The sequence below is a fragment of the Leuciscus leuciscus genome (assembly GCF_965113295.1).
Source record: "Leuciscus leuciscus genome assembly, chromosome: 15".
Lineage (NCBI taxonomy): Eukaryota > Metazoa > Chordata > Actinopteri > Cypriniformes > Leuciscidae > Leuciscus > Leuciscus leuciscus.
The window spans coordinates 19,927,543-19,941,912 of NC_138739.1; the positions used below are offsets into that span (position 1 = coordinate 19,927,543).

The 14,370-nt window shown below is 36.3% G+C and overlaps 1 long non-coding RNA gene across 1 annotated transcript in view; it reads left to right on the plus strand.

The window, feature by feature from the left end:
- Window positions 1-940: 940 nt before the first annotated feature.
- Window positions 941-14,370, plus strand: part of LOC309475731 — an 82,420-nt gene continuing 68,990 nt past the window's right edge. Inside the window, exon 1 of the long non-coding RNA XR_014197821.1 lies at window positions 941-1,010. This is a non-coding gene — a long non-coding RNA (uncharacterized lncRNA). The remainder of the gene's footprint in view (window positions 1,011-14,370) is intronic.

Below are 14,370 nucleotides of genomic sequence, written 5' to 3' on the forward strand. Positions count from 1 at the left end.
CATTATTTACCCACTAGCTATATTAAAATACATGTCTAAATATATGTAAATGTGTAAATACCACTTCAGATGGCGCTTCTGTGCCACTTCTGCAGTGCAAAGATGGATTTTTTTTATGCTTATTTCATTTGATTGGTAACAGTCTGAATTTGTATACATTAACATTTAAAAACAAATCTTCTATTTTAATTTAAGAAATTGACTAAATATGATGCATACATTTAATTAGATTAGAAAAAATAGCACTTATAATGGTAGAAATGCCCCTGGAAATTAATTTAAAGGGACAAATGTCACTCTGTAATAATAAAGTTAATGTCTGTTATTCATCAGAAAATTTAAAAAAATAACTTACTTTTCTCCTAAAAAAATTAAAAAAGTGAGCGTAGGGCACTTAGGGCATGGGAATTTTATCATCATGAAATTATAGGCTGGGACATGATTTTGTCATCTTGACATGATATGTTGTCAATGATTTTCATTATTAATGGTATTTAAAATAATTTTTTATATCAATGGAGGTTTCAGTTCACAGAATTAGTACACTGACTTATGTTAGGAAATAGCTGATCACTTAATGAATTGGTGACCTATCCGCTCATGTTCAATGTGTTTACCATTAAACATTAATTTCAGAGTAAGCTATAGGACTATTCAGGAATTAAAATGTAAAAAAAAAAATCCTGTTCTCTTTCATCATTGGATGGAGATCTACCTATGGGAAGAGCATCCAAACCTGACCTTTGCAGAAGCATCAAATTGCACCAAGTCTGGCATGACAGACAGAAGCACTGAAGCGCCTTTAAGGCCCCTTACCAGAGTGTATAAAGCACCTGCAGAGTTTTACGCTCATGTGACACCCTTCTGAGCGATCATGCTGCTGAAATGAGTAACAAATGAGATGCTTAAAGGGATAGTTCACCCAAAAATGAAAAATAGTCCATGATTTACTCACCCTCAAGTCATCCTCAGTGTATATGACATTCTTCTTTCAGATGAATACATTTAGAGTTATATAAAAGGCAATGTATTATGCCCCTTTTCAGATGTAATATAAATATATGGTGACCAGAATGTGTCAGTGAAATTTCAGCTCAAAATATCCTATATTACAATAAATGTTTTTTGTCCATTTAAATGCAAATGAGCTGCTGCTCCCTGCCCCCATTCAGAAGACAGCAGATCCTTTACTCAAGCTTCGGATACTTTAGCAATTACAAAACCAAAATCTCAGAAATAACCAGTAGTGGAGTACAGCCTTATGGAGGGACTCAGGATGGAAGAAGCTGCAACTTTAAGACGCACCTGGACGTTTCTGAATGGTTAGTGGATACATTCATGTAGTTGTTGTGAAGTTACATTCATCTCATCGACTTGCATGTACCTTCATGTTTAACTTAGTTGACACCGTTCTTTATAAAACAGCGGTGACATTTTTGGTCAAATAGTGTTCTGTGCTTGTCTGTGCAGCAACGACTCAAATTTTAGCCATTGCGTTAGAACTGGTTACACTCACTGTTGTCGCTGGCAGAAACCAAATGTTGGCGCTTTATACAGAAAGGCTTACCTAAATAAAGTTACTGGGTTGTCACTTTCCACGGTTTCTAGGTTGGTAGATGCACTGGACACCCGATTAAAGCACTTAACCCTTAGGGGCCGACAAACGTGCTGGTGCGTTTTGCTGGATTTTCTTCACTAGTAGCACAAGACTTAAATTACTCCGTTGTAAGGGTGGATTCCTGCAGTGGTTCAAGCTGCAAGAACCGCCGAATGACTAAAGAAACGTTATTAGCAAGATGGTAGAAAACTGCACATTTCTCGTCTATACCACCCACTGCCACTTATACCAACAACAGAAATAAGCGCAGTGACAATAGCTTAATATGTGTGGGAGAGCGTTGCTATAGAGAGTGACGATTTTGTATTGCAATATGTAGTACTTCAAAGTCAATACCAAATCAAAACTAGTTAGCACATTAGTTGTAATTGAAAAGGTTTAATGACAAAATATGGTTATGGTTACACTTAAAATAGTTACAAAATAGATGTATGAGATGATGATAACTTATATTATTAATTGTACCCAGCATATATGAAAAATTGTATGATGTTATATAACAGTTTCTTAGAGAGAGAGAGAGAGAGAGAGAGAGAGAGAGAGAGAGAGAGAGAGAGAGAGAGAGAGAAAGAAAGAAAGAAAAGAGGAAGCAAAAGGAAAGAGCCCCCAAGAAAGGGACCCAGAGAAGAGCCAGAGCATCCAAAAAGACAGAGCAACAGTTTCAATCTTCTTTTATCCTTTCCTTGACCATGTGACTAAAACCCATGCAGATGTGACCAATCTGACCAATCAGATAATTACACGTCCCCCACTGTAAAGGTGTGTGACAATCCATTGACCCTCAAAGTACACACATCTTGCTAGATCACTATCAGAAACCTTTGTGCCTTTAGGAACTCCAAATGGTCATTGTGTTAGGAAGAGGGGGTAGAAAAACAGTCAAGCAAATATCTTTGTTCATTTAAAATATCTTGGATTATTTTCAATTCTACACCGTCATTTATGGTCATACAGAAAAAAATAAATATGAAAAAAAAATAATCTGTAAGATGTCTTCTTTTGTATGTACCCACTTACAATCAAAACAAAACATTGTGCTTTTGTAAAATAAAGAAAATAAACAGGGTGTGCTGCCTCTCTGCCTCTGTGAACTTTTTTTCTTGAGCACGTCTATAAACTGAAACAAAACTCAGCTAATACTCGTCACACATATATGAGCAATATATCTTTATAAAATGTAAGTGTGTACTTTTAAATGCCCCGATTCAAAACGAAAACAAATATTCTCTGTTAACCCTTTCGCACGTACGATCACACCGGTGTGATCAGTCTAGGCTGGTCCCTGGAGCGTACGATCACACCGGTGTGATTAGAACGGTCAGAGCATGACGTGATCAACTGCTAAATTCAAATGGGCTTTCCCGCGTTGGCTGGCGCTGAGCCAGAGACAGGCGCGCTCAGAGCTGTCATATATCACAACTTTTCAGTGTTTTCAACCACATAATGTTTATTTTAGGTTTCAGACATATAAGTACTAAAAAAACAATACATTTAGAGTTTATAAAATACACACTGATGTCAAAGGAAGAGGCAATAATAATCCTTTCCATTATAATTAGTTTTATTCATCAGATGCACATTGTGTAAGTAACTTTAAAGTTTACACTATTCTTCTCCCAGTTCACCAGCCACTTACTTGTTTTATGTATTTCGGGAGAAGTGGATGAATTCACGTGTTGTAAATCCAACAGATCCGATTCTCTGAACTGCGTCTGCGGCACAAACTAAGATGGCGGCGCCCGTCGTGAATACAGCTGAACTAACGCGATCGTTATAAAGGTGTTTAAACAACAAAATACTTCCACTTGCATATATTTGACAATCGGAATATCAGATATTTCATGTCATATCTAAAAAAATTGTGAATATTTCGAATAAAAAAGGAAAAATGACATAAAAGCAGATCGTCATTCATTCAGCTCTGTTGTTGCTGCGGTGTGTCACGTGACAAACAATGACGCGTCACCATGGAAACCATAAAGTGACACATTCTAAATAACGGTCGCCTTGAAAAACTCACGCTGGGGGGTCAGTCAGAATATTTTAAACTTACGTGTGAAAGGGTTAAAGTCATTTGTATGAAACCAACAATAAACAGTTTCTAAGCCGCGTGCTCCTTAGCGTGACCACACCCACGCGCACAAAAGAGATTGACATGCAAATTGTCCACATAAACGCCCTCGTTACCTCAAAAACAAAGCACCACACTTCATCATTCCTCTGCTTTTCTTTGAGTTTGGAAGACACGCTCTGTTGGATTTACCTCGGAAGAAGAAGAACGCGATTTGAAGATAATTTTAGGGTAAGAAATGTATACATTCTGAATAGTTAGTGTTATTGTTGCATAAACTTCACATTGTAGTAGAACTATTGCTAGACTAAAATGTATGAAATCGACGGAACCATGTTGAAATACGATCTATAGACAGGTAGGCAACATTTAAATGCTAAATAAATATACATGTAGGCTATGACACGAGAAGGTTTTTATAGGCTGGCTTACTCTTTAATATAAAAAAGTAGGTTGGCTATATGAGTTTACACTAAAATCATAAATATTATAATGTAGGCCGGTGTTTAGGCCTACTGTGAAATACTGTGTTCGTGGATATCTGCTCAAATATGTTTATGTGGTGACAAAAGTTTCCAGGAGCGATCCATTGCGGTCTCTGCCAGCTCTGTGAGTTTGAGAGTATGGAAGCTTACGCCACAGAGTGAAAAATAAAAAAAAAGGTAGGTCTAATTGCGACTTTTTAATCCCACAATTCTGACTTTTTATCTCAGAATTACGTGTTATAAAGTCAGAATTGCGTGATATAAAGTCAGAATTATGAAATATAACCTCGCAATTGCGAGAAATATAGGCTACTTGAAATTCTGACTTTTTTTCTTTATAATACGCAATTGGGAGATATAAAGTCAGAACAATTATCTTTTAAAATGTTTTATTCTGTGGCGGAAACAAGCTTCAATAGAGTGACTCGCGATGTGCGTTTGAAAAGCAAAACGCGCCAAACATTAGGATATGTTTTTACTCCAATCTCATTTCGTCTGAAAACATTTTAAGTAACATCTGATAATCCATATGTTTTCTCTAGTGTAGTGTACTGAAGTGTTCATTTTTAATGATTTAGTTAATAACAACAATCATATTTTCTTTTCTTTACAGATAAATAACAAATATTATTATTGTTATTAACTATAAATCATTAAAAAGAAATACTTTCAGTACGCTATACTAAAGAAAAAATTGTTTTTCGTAATGTAAAAATGATTATTATTGTAACTATTATTTTATGCAGCCCTACAAGTATATGCCTACAAGGCACAACAAACCTGGTGTCCTTTTTATATATATATATATATATACACACATTTTGTGTGTGAATATTAACCAGAAAAATCACAATTCGATTTTCTTCCCCAAATCGTGCAGCCTCGCTCCTGATATCATGTTCACATTTGTTTTTTTTTACAGGGACCAGATGCCACCGATGGGTCCTGCTGACTTAAACATTCGCACAAGACTCCGTACAGTAACATGGTAAAATGAAAAAGCAAACTCCTTGGAAATGAAAGGTATGTTAAATGATAACTGTTTTAGGAATGTCATAGAGGTGTGTGACTGTTCAAGTCTGTCTGTTTAGATCATTGTGCCCAATAATGTGCCTTTTTAACCTTCGTTGTGTATCTTTGGAGTTTGTTGTGTTGTAAATAGATCCAAACAATATTCATGATGATTCACACCCTCCTTTCTTACACAAAACATGTCTTACACATTTTAAATCAGTATATTGTTTGTGGGCAGGGGGCAGGATGATTTTCACATAGTTTTGAATAAAAAATTCTAGAATATGTGATACAAATCTCAAAAGTTAAAGTAGGGGTTATATGGCCTTATTTCAATGGCTTTTTTTTTTTTTTTCACAAACCATGCATAAATGTAATTTTCTCAAAACTATAAACTTTTACGTACATGCTACATATATTTTACGTACATATAGTTTGTGCTGAATACAGAATACAGAAATAAGCACAAATGTCAGAGCATGTCAGAACACCTCCTTTTAATAAAGGCCTTCTGAAGTGAAGCAATGCATTTGTGAAAGAAAAATATTCATATTTAAAACTTTATAAAGTAAAATAACTAGCTCCCAGCCAAATGAACATACAGATTTCACTTAAGTGTAAAGCCCAACAGCAAATGCAAGAAACAGCATTTCAATGCGATTATAAAGCTTGGAAGAGCCAGGGCATTTTTTAATGACTCTGATTGTATTCGTCTGAAAGAAGATTGTCATATACACCTAGGATGACTTTAGGGTGAGTAAATCATGAGCTCATTTTCATTTTGGGGTGATATATCCCCTTAACAGGATAGGGAGCCACTCAAAAGGGCAGAACCGTGAATGGTGTGTGGCTAAGCATACGTCGTTCAGCCCATATAATTTAAACGTGCACACCAAGCCCATAGTATTATTTGCTTGTCTTGTTGTGGTCATTTTCCCCAGCACTGCATTGTTTGCGTGGATGTTTGTGCTTTTAATAGCTCTTTTTATTATCAAACATGTCCCATAATTTTGCAACAGTCGAGACTGCATGTTACAACAATCACTAGGCGCATTTCCATTACAGATTTGCGCAAAACATTTGCGATTTTAATTTTTACCACCTAATGCCACCTACCACCTAATGCAAGCGTAAAAATATTTTTACGATAAATGGGAGTTTTTGCAAAATTGACGTGTTTCCATTGGGTGTATTTTCAATTTTCAATTTCAATTTGCGCAATTTGAAGGGTAATGGAAACGCGGCTATAGTGATTGTGCTGATTCTGATGTTAAGTTTGGCAAAAATCGAAAATTTAATTTTCTGTGGTCGAAATTTCGGTGCATCCTTAATGAATATTGCATCCTTAATGAATATTGAACCTGTGCATTTTAATTGTTTAGTAATCTACTAATTCAATACTTTTACATCATAGACATACTTAATCTCTGATATCTCCATTCCTCTTTTTGTTGTTTTCTGTATTTCTTTGTATGGAAACATTCTGCTTGATCGGTTTTTGCACTCACATATTCACACTTGTGCATTCCTAGCTTTAAAAACAATATTTGGAAGAGTATTATTATAATGAATTAGCCTATTCAAGTTCCATGGGCATATATTTAATTTATAAACATTCATCAAAACTATGATATTTTTGTATAGAAATTGTCTACTATCTGCTATTATCATTTCTGTCTTTGAATTAAAAAAATATATATATATTTTTTTACATTCTTACTTAAAATTAAACCTTTTTATCTTTAGACCTGATGGAGGAGAAAGCGGAGAGTGAACAACTGAATTAAGTGGAGGAGAAACATCATCATGTCAAAACTGGACAAATCTTTGAGTTGCTCACCGAAAAGAAGAGCCTGTCCTCAGTGTGGAAAGAGTTTTCCACACAAAAAAAGTCTTAAACTTCACATGAGTGCTCATACTGGAGAGAAGCTGCACACATGTGATCAGTGTGGGAAGAGTTTTGCACGAAAACAAACCCTTATTAATCACATGAAAATCCACACTGGAGAGAAGCCGTACACATGTGATCAGTGCAGTAAGAGTTTCACACACAAACATCACCTTAATGATCACATGAAAATCCACTCAGGAGAGAAGCTGTACACATGTGATCAGTGCGGGAAGAGTTTCACACGCAACAGCAACATTAAAGAACACATGAAAATCCACTCAGGAGAGAAGCCACACACATGTGATCTGTGTGGGAAGTGTTTCACACACAAACCAACCCTTATTAATCACATGAAATTCCACACTGGAGAGAAGCCACACACATGTGATCAATGTGGGAAGAGTTTTGCACAGAAAAGTCACTTTAACGAACACATGACGATCCACACTGGAGTGAAGCCACACACATGTGATCAGTGCGGGCAGGGTTTCACACAAAAAGTAAATCTTAAGAGACACATGAAAATCCACACTGGAGAGAAGCCGTACACATGTGATCAGTGCAGTAAGAGTTTCAAACATGCAAAATCACTTAAATTACATCTGCGTTCTCATTCTGGAGAAACACCATTTAACTGTGATCAATGCGATAAAAACGGGCAGATTCCTTAAAGAGGCACCTGAACGTTCATTCAAAGGAGAAGCCTCACGTGTGTTCTTTGTGTGGAAAGAGTTTTTCAGAGCTTAGTGTTTTAAAAGTACACCATAAAAGACACAGTGGTGTGAAGAATCACATGTGCTTTGATTGTGGGAAGACCTTTGTTACAGCTAATGCATTGACAGTGCACCAAAGAATTCACACTGGAGAAAAACCTTACAAGTGTTCACACTGTGACAAGAGATTCAGTGAGTCAGGATCTCTGAAAAAACATAAGAGCATCCACACTGGAGAGAAGCCGTACAAATGTGATCAATGTGGGAAGAGTTTTAGACAGAAAGGATCCCTTAACAGACACATGAAAATCCACACGGGAGAGAAGCCGTACACATGTGATCAGTGCGGGAAGAGTTACACACGAAAAAGAAACCTTAAAAGACACATGAAAATCCACTCTTAAAAACTCCAGACTGAAAACGCAGATGTAATTTAAAGGGATGGTTCGGAGTAAAATCAACCTAGGGTTCTTTGTGTAACGGTCACCAGCTGGAGTGCCTTCGAGAGCCACCAGAGGCCACTCCACACTAGACTTTGATCACTCCTTCAAACACTACATTTCCCATAAAGCACTGTCCGGACTCATCAGCACTCATCTCTTTCACCTGTTTCTCATCACCTTGTTTCACTCACACCATAAATACCTGGTTTTTACATTCACTTATCGCGAAGTCTTGTTGTACTGTTAGTCTGCATTTCTGAGCGGTTTTCCCGTGTATGGAAGTAAAATAATGTCAAATGTTTTTGAAATAAAAAGCCTGTTGAATTGCACTACTTGAAAAAAAAAATAGGCATTGCATTAACCATGCTTGCATTTTAATGCATTGTATTTTTAGGGCTTGCATTTTAATTCAACATGGTTGAATATTAAAGCTGTGAATATTTCAATTAAAAACATTTCAAACACATTTTCATTATTAAAAATTCAATAATCCATATTCACCTTTCATATTTCACTTCCAAAATATTCAAACTGTTTAAAAATACAACCTATAATATTCAACAGGCAATTTTCGGTCCATTTTATTTCGCTTTGCAAATTCGCTTCCACAAATTCAGTGGTTCAAATTCGACAGTAAATTCAATGGAACTGCAGGAAAAGCAATAGATTACCGAGCATACTCTCCATCTGCTGTTAGTCAACCTCACCAGCGGGTGGTGCAACAGCGCGTGTTGTTGACGAAGACCAGCAACAGTTAGAGCAAGCCATTCATTCATAAAACTCATTTAACAGCAATGTAAGTGTATTTGTGATTATTATGACGGCGGTTTTATGTTAAATTCAGTGTCTTCACGGTTACGTTTCCTGTGTAGCCTACATGCATCTTTCTCTACCGTGAACAAGATTATAATGTTATTCCCCGATGCGGATATACAGATCCAATGTTACATTTTTGAGGTTGACATATATTTCTCTTGGTTGTTTAGTTGCCTTAACTTTATATTGTGGCGATGTGCTGCATGCAGGCTATTAGGCTATATTAGCCCCTTCTGGACATATAAACGCTTAACGCAGCTTAATGGACTAATTACAGTGATATAAAAGACCAAACTCACAGGCAAGCAGATGGACTCAGAATAACGCGCAAAGTTTAATGCTGAGCGTTTCCCAGTGATAGACTGGCATAAAGTTGGCTTGACATTGGACATTCGCACATTTAGGGACCGTCTCTAAAGTGTACGACTTTGGTTTACACGTTTCTAAATGTCCCTAAATGTGCGAATGTCCAATGTCAAGCCAATTTTACATTTATTAGGCTACATTTAGTCATTTATTTAGTAGACGCTTTTATCCAAAGCGATTTACAGATAAACTAACAATAGGAGGACAACAATATGCAAGTGCTATGACTCTTCCCAGTTTAAGCTAATGCAATACACGTAGGCATATATATATATAGAGAGAGAGAGGGAGAGATAGAGAGTGTTAGTATTGATCATGTGTTGATTTTATGCCAGTATCACGAAACACTCTGCATGAAATTTTGCGCGCGTTACGTTCTTAGTCCATCGAGCCTATATAGTAGCCTACAGCCTTCATCCCCAATAAGGTGCGAGTTTGGTCTTTCATATCACTGTATAGTCCATAAGCTATGTTAAGCGTTTTGTCCCAACGGAAGGGGAATCCTTGAGTATGAGGTATTGAAACCGATTATCATGTAGGTAGAGAAAGCTGATAACATGTAGGCTACACAGGGAAAGTAACAATGAAGTTATTGAATGAAACATAAACACAGCTTTTGTGTCTTTACCATCTTTTCCGCAAATATACTGACACAGATAATCATTTTCATTTTATGAATGAATGGCTTGTTCTAAACTTTTGCTGGTCTTCATCAACAACACGCGCTTGCACCCCCTGATGGTGGTGTTGACTAACAGCAGATGGAGATTATGCTCGGTAATCTATTGCTTTTCCTGCAGTTCCTGGACGTCAATGTTGAATTTACTGTCGAATTTGAACCACTGAATTTGTGGAAGCGAATTTGCAAAGCGAAATAAAATGGACCGAAAATTGCCTGTTGAATATTATAGGTTGTATTTTTAAACAGTTTGAATATTTTGGAAGTGAAATATGAAAGGTGAATATGGATTATTGAATTTTTAATAATGAAAATGTGTTTGAAATGTTTTTAATTGAAATATTCACAGTTTAAATATTCAACCATGTTGAATTTCAGCCCATAAAAATGCAAGCCCTAAATATACAATGCATTAAAATGCAAGCATGGTTAATGCATTGCCTATTTTTTTTCAAGTAGTGCAATTCAACAGGCTTTTTGTTTCAAAAACATTTGACATTATTTTACTTCCATACCCGTGTTTGTTTTCTGTTTTTGTCCCTGGACTGTTTATGGTTTCTGACTCTGTTCTGCCTGCCCCTATCTGGATTGTTTATTGGACTCTTTTTATTGCTGCCTGCCTTGACCACTGCCTGTTTACTGGATTACGAGTTTGGATTACCCTTATTTAATAAAGCTGCGTTTGGATCTATCTTCGTGTCTCGGAGCATTCATAACACTTTGCACCATGACCTCGAACCAAACACCCCCCAAGAAGCTTTTTTTCCTTGGTCGAGGTCCCAATTGTTGGTTAAATTAATTCATTTTAATTGTTAACAACAATTAACAATTAAAATTTCCTTATTAATGGGTACACACATTTGCCATAAATGCAATGGATACGTAAATTCTCTGGTGTACTTTTTGGGTTTTGGTCAGCTACATTGCATGCATTTGAAAACTAAATAGGTAAGCTGTGTGTACCAAAGTAAAAACAATTGAGAAATCGGTTACCTTCGTGGCAGTCCTGTAGTAAATCCGAGTCTCCCACAGCAGCAGATACTACTCCAGAGAGTAAAGTGTCACCTATATTTGAGGCAACTCTCTGCTCAAAGTGTGTAAGTTCATCAACCCCTTTACCACTGCCTGTTCTGCCCACACTTTGTCGGTGCGCAACAGTTCTCCGTTTAACGTCCACCTTTATATCAGACCATTTCTTTTTAAGGTCATTTACAGTGCGACTTTCATATCCCACCGCATTGACGGCATCAGCCAAACACTCCCACTCATATTTTTTCCTTTTGTTATTAATTCCGGAGGACATATTTTTTCTCATTTCTATCTCCGATAGTAGCACCTCCAATTCGCTCTCTGTAAAGTTTCGTTTTTTGCCGCTTGCTTTAGCCATTTTCTTACTGCTTTCTTTTGCCAAAGTGGAGTCATTACCATATTTAAATTGATTTAATTAAGGGAGGAGACTGGGTGGGGCGTTGTGCTCGTGTATGTGCGCTCAATTTTACGTTAATTGGGATGTACAAAGAGAATATGCGTGGGGTCCTTCGTACGCAGAGATTCATACATCTGTTTTTTTGTGCGTACGCTCATTTAAAGCTTTGTCCGTACACAATGTTTTAGTATGAATTCAACACAAGTCTTTGTACATGAGGCCTCTGATGCGCTCCTCCCAGTAGTCACATTCAAATCCAGAATCAATACACATCTGTTTAGCTGTGCATTTACTGAATGAGCACCGTGCCACTGTTCAGACGACTGATTAAACTGTATTTTATTTCTGCATTCTCCGTTTGATTCTAAACTGAACTCAAATGGCACTGATTGATATGTTGAACCGATGTTTTGCACTAAATCCTGTGGTGGAGTTTGAGAGGGATTGACTCATGACGGTCAAGGGAACACTTTGGTGACTAGTATAGATTACTAGTCTGGTATGGATTATCAAGAGAACACTGTGATGACTAGTACAGATTACTAGTCTGGATTGGTACAGATTACTAATCTGGTGGGCTCAGATAATCCACGGTACTATACTGAAAATCCACAGAAGAATACTTAAGCCTGTTTTATGCTTCTGCGTCGAACTGCCGCCGTAGCTACGTCGTAGGCTGTGTGTAGCGCGCGTACCCTACGGCGTACCCTGACGTGCACCTCTCCAAAAATGTAACAACGCGTCAATTCTACGCGGACACAAGCGCTGTGATTGGTCTGCCAGAACCCCTCCCTCGGGGTTTCACACGCTCCCTAGGTACGCGTCAACGCGGACAACGACACAGAAGTATAAATTAAAACCAACACGTTGCCTACGGCGTATAGGCTCCGGCGTAGGTCCGACGCAGAAGTATAATGAGGCCTTTACGCCATGTGGAAATCTCAGTGTCAAAATAAGATACACCGGTGTTTTGCCAGATGAGTTTATTCTATGTATCATATTTTTAGTATTTTAATTCATTTTACTCAAATTCATTTTATAACTGTATCATTTAGCTCTGTTGTTTCCTTTTATAAACTGCTTTAATTCCCCCTGCTTTTATTTTGTGTTTTCTATGCAAATCTCTATGCTAAAGTGTGATTATTATAATACCTTTTTCTATGTAGCTTGTGTATGTAACTGTTTGAGTTTCCCTGTTTTATTTAGTGATTATTTCCTCTCTATGTACATAAAGCACTTTGAATTGTCATATGAAATGTGCTATAAATTCATGGTCAGAATTAATTTTTATTTAAATTAGCACTGGTTAAAATTCATAAAGCAGGAACAAGATATGAAACAATATTTATTTATAATGCACAGTTTAAATATCACAAATATCAAATTTTATTTTCATTTGCGTCCTATGCTGGCTAATTACACGTTTAACTGAACAACTAAACAGTGTGTGATCTAATAGAACTTTATCGGGGGTACAGTTTTTTACAGTCTGTGGTTGATACACGTGTGTCCCAACTGTCCCCCGCTGGCCAACTCGCACATTTCTATAGATTTTGCAATTACCTTGCATGACACAATACCATGAAATATGTTACATATGAGTATTATGAACTTAAATATATTGATGACTCAATATATATAAGTTCACAATACTCATATATTTATTTTTAAACTTAAATGGTTTGCCGCAATCAGTTTCTTCAATCGGTTTGAGTTGAGTTAACTTGTTGGGTTTTTCAGTGAATAGTTTCTGTTTTCACCTCATTCATTGTGCCGATGTTCATATTTGATCACATTTAAAGCTCATTTCATTGGTGTCAACAGCTGAGACAAACTTCACCAACACCGTAAATTGACTAACATCACTTTGTTATAGTCTGATAAACAATGTAAAAAGTGTTAAATGTGTACATTTATTTCTGAATTTGTATATTCCTATTTTTTATGCTTTTTTTTTTTCATTGGGTTACTTTAATTGTGGTATATTTCATTACATCCATACGGAAGATAAAAAAAAAAAAAATTGATCTACAGTTCTAGTGTCGCCTACATGCAGTGAAAACTCAGTCCAAACATGCATAAAACACCTTTTAGAAACCAATTACAAATGTTTATTTGAATGTCTCATCTACTAAATGCAATCTAAAAACCATCAAATACCAACCCTTCAGAATGAAGTATATGATGGTTTTGTATAATTCATGTTTTATTAATTTGTACCGTGTTTTGTGATTATTATTTTTTCTTAATCAGGCTAATTAGAGACAAATCTACTACTCTCCATTTGTATTAGGCTATACAAATTAGTTAATAAAATGTCCAAACTTATAAAACTGATCCGAGATCAGGTAAAAACATATAGAGTAGTTAATGTGTTCAAGCATATAAATTGCAATATAAATGGTCAGTTCTGGCAGGCCAAGTTTGCAATTATATAAATGAATGCATTACAAATATTATCCTAGTGATAATATGCCATTTGAATATTATATGGAAAATTTACTTAACCATTTCACGCATAGTGCACTGTAAAAAAAAAAAAAAAGTTGAGAAACCTTAAAAGTTTAAGGCAACCAGCTGCAGGACATTTTTTAGTTTTCTCAACTTACGTGTTTGAGTTCTCAACTTTTCTCAAATATTTTCATGTTAAATAGTTTAATAAACTTTAAAAACTGAATTTGTCATTCAAAACGTACGTTGGATTTTTTACAGTGTGGTCACTACAGAAGACAGCTATTAAAAAAGCATTTTCTTGAATTTGCATGGGTTTTTATGGCAAAGTTGCACATCAGCCTCTTCATTGGACCCTGGTGCATCATCCTATAAATTGCAACCAAGTGGCAAGCCT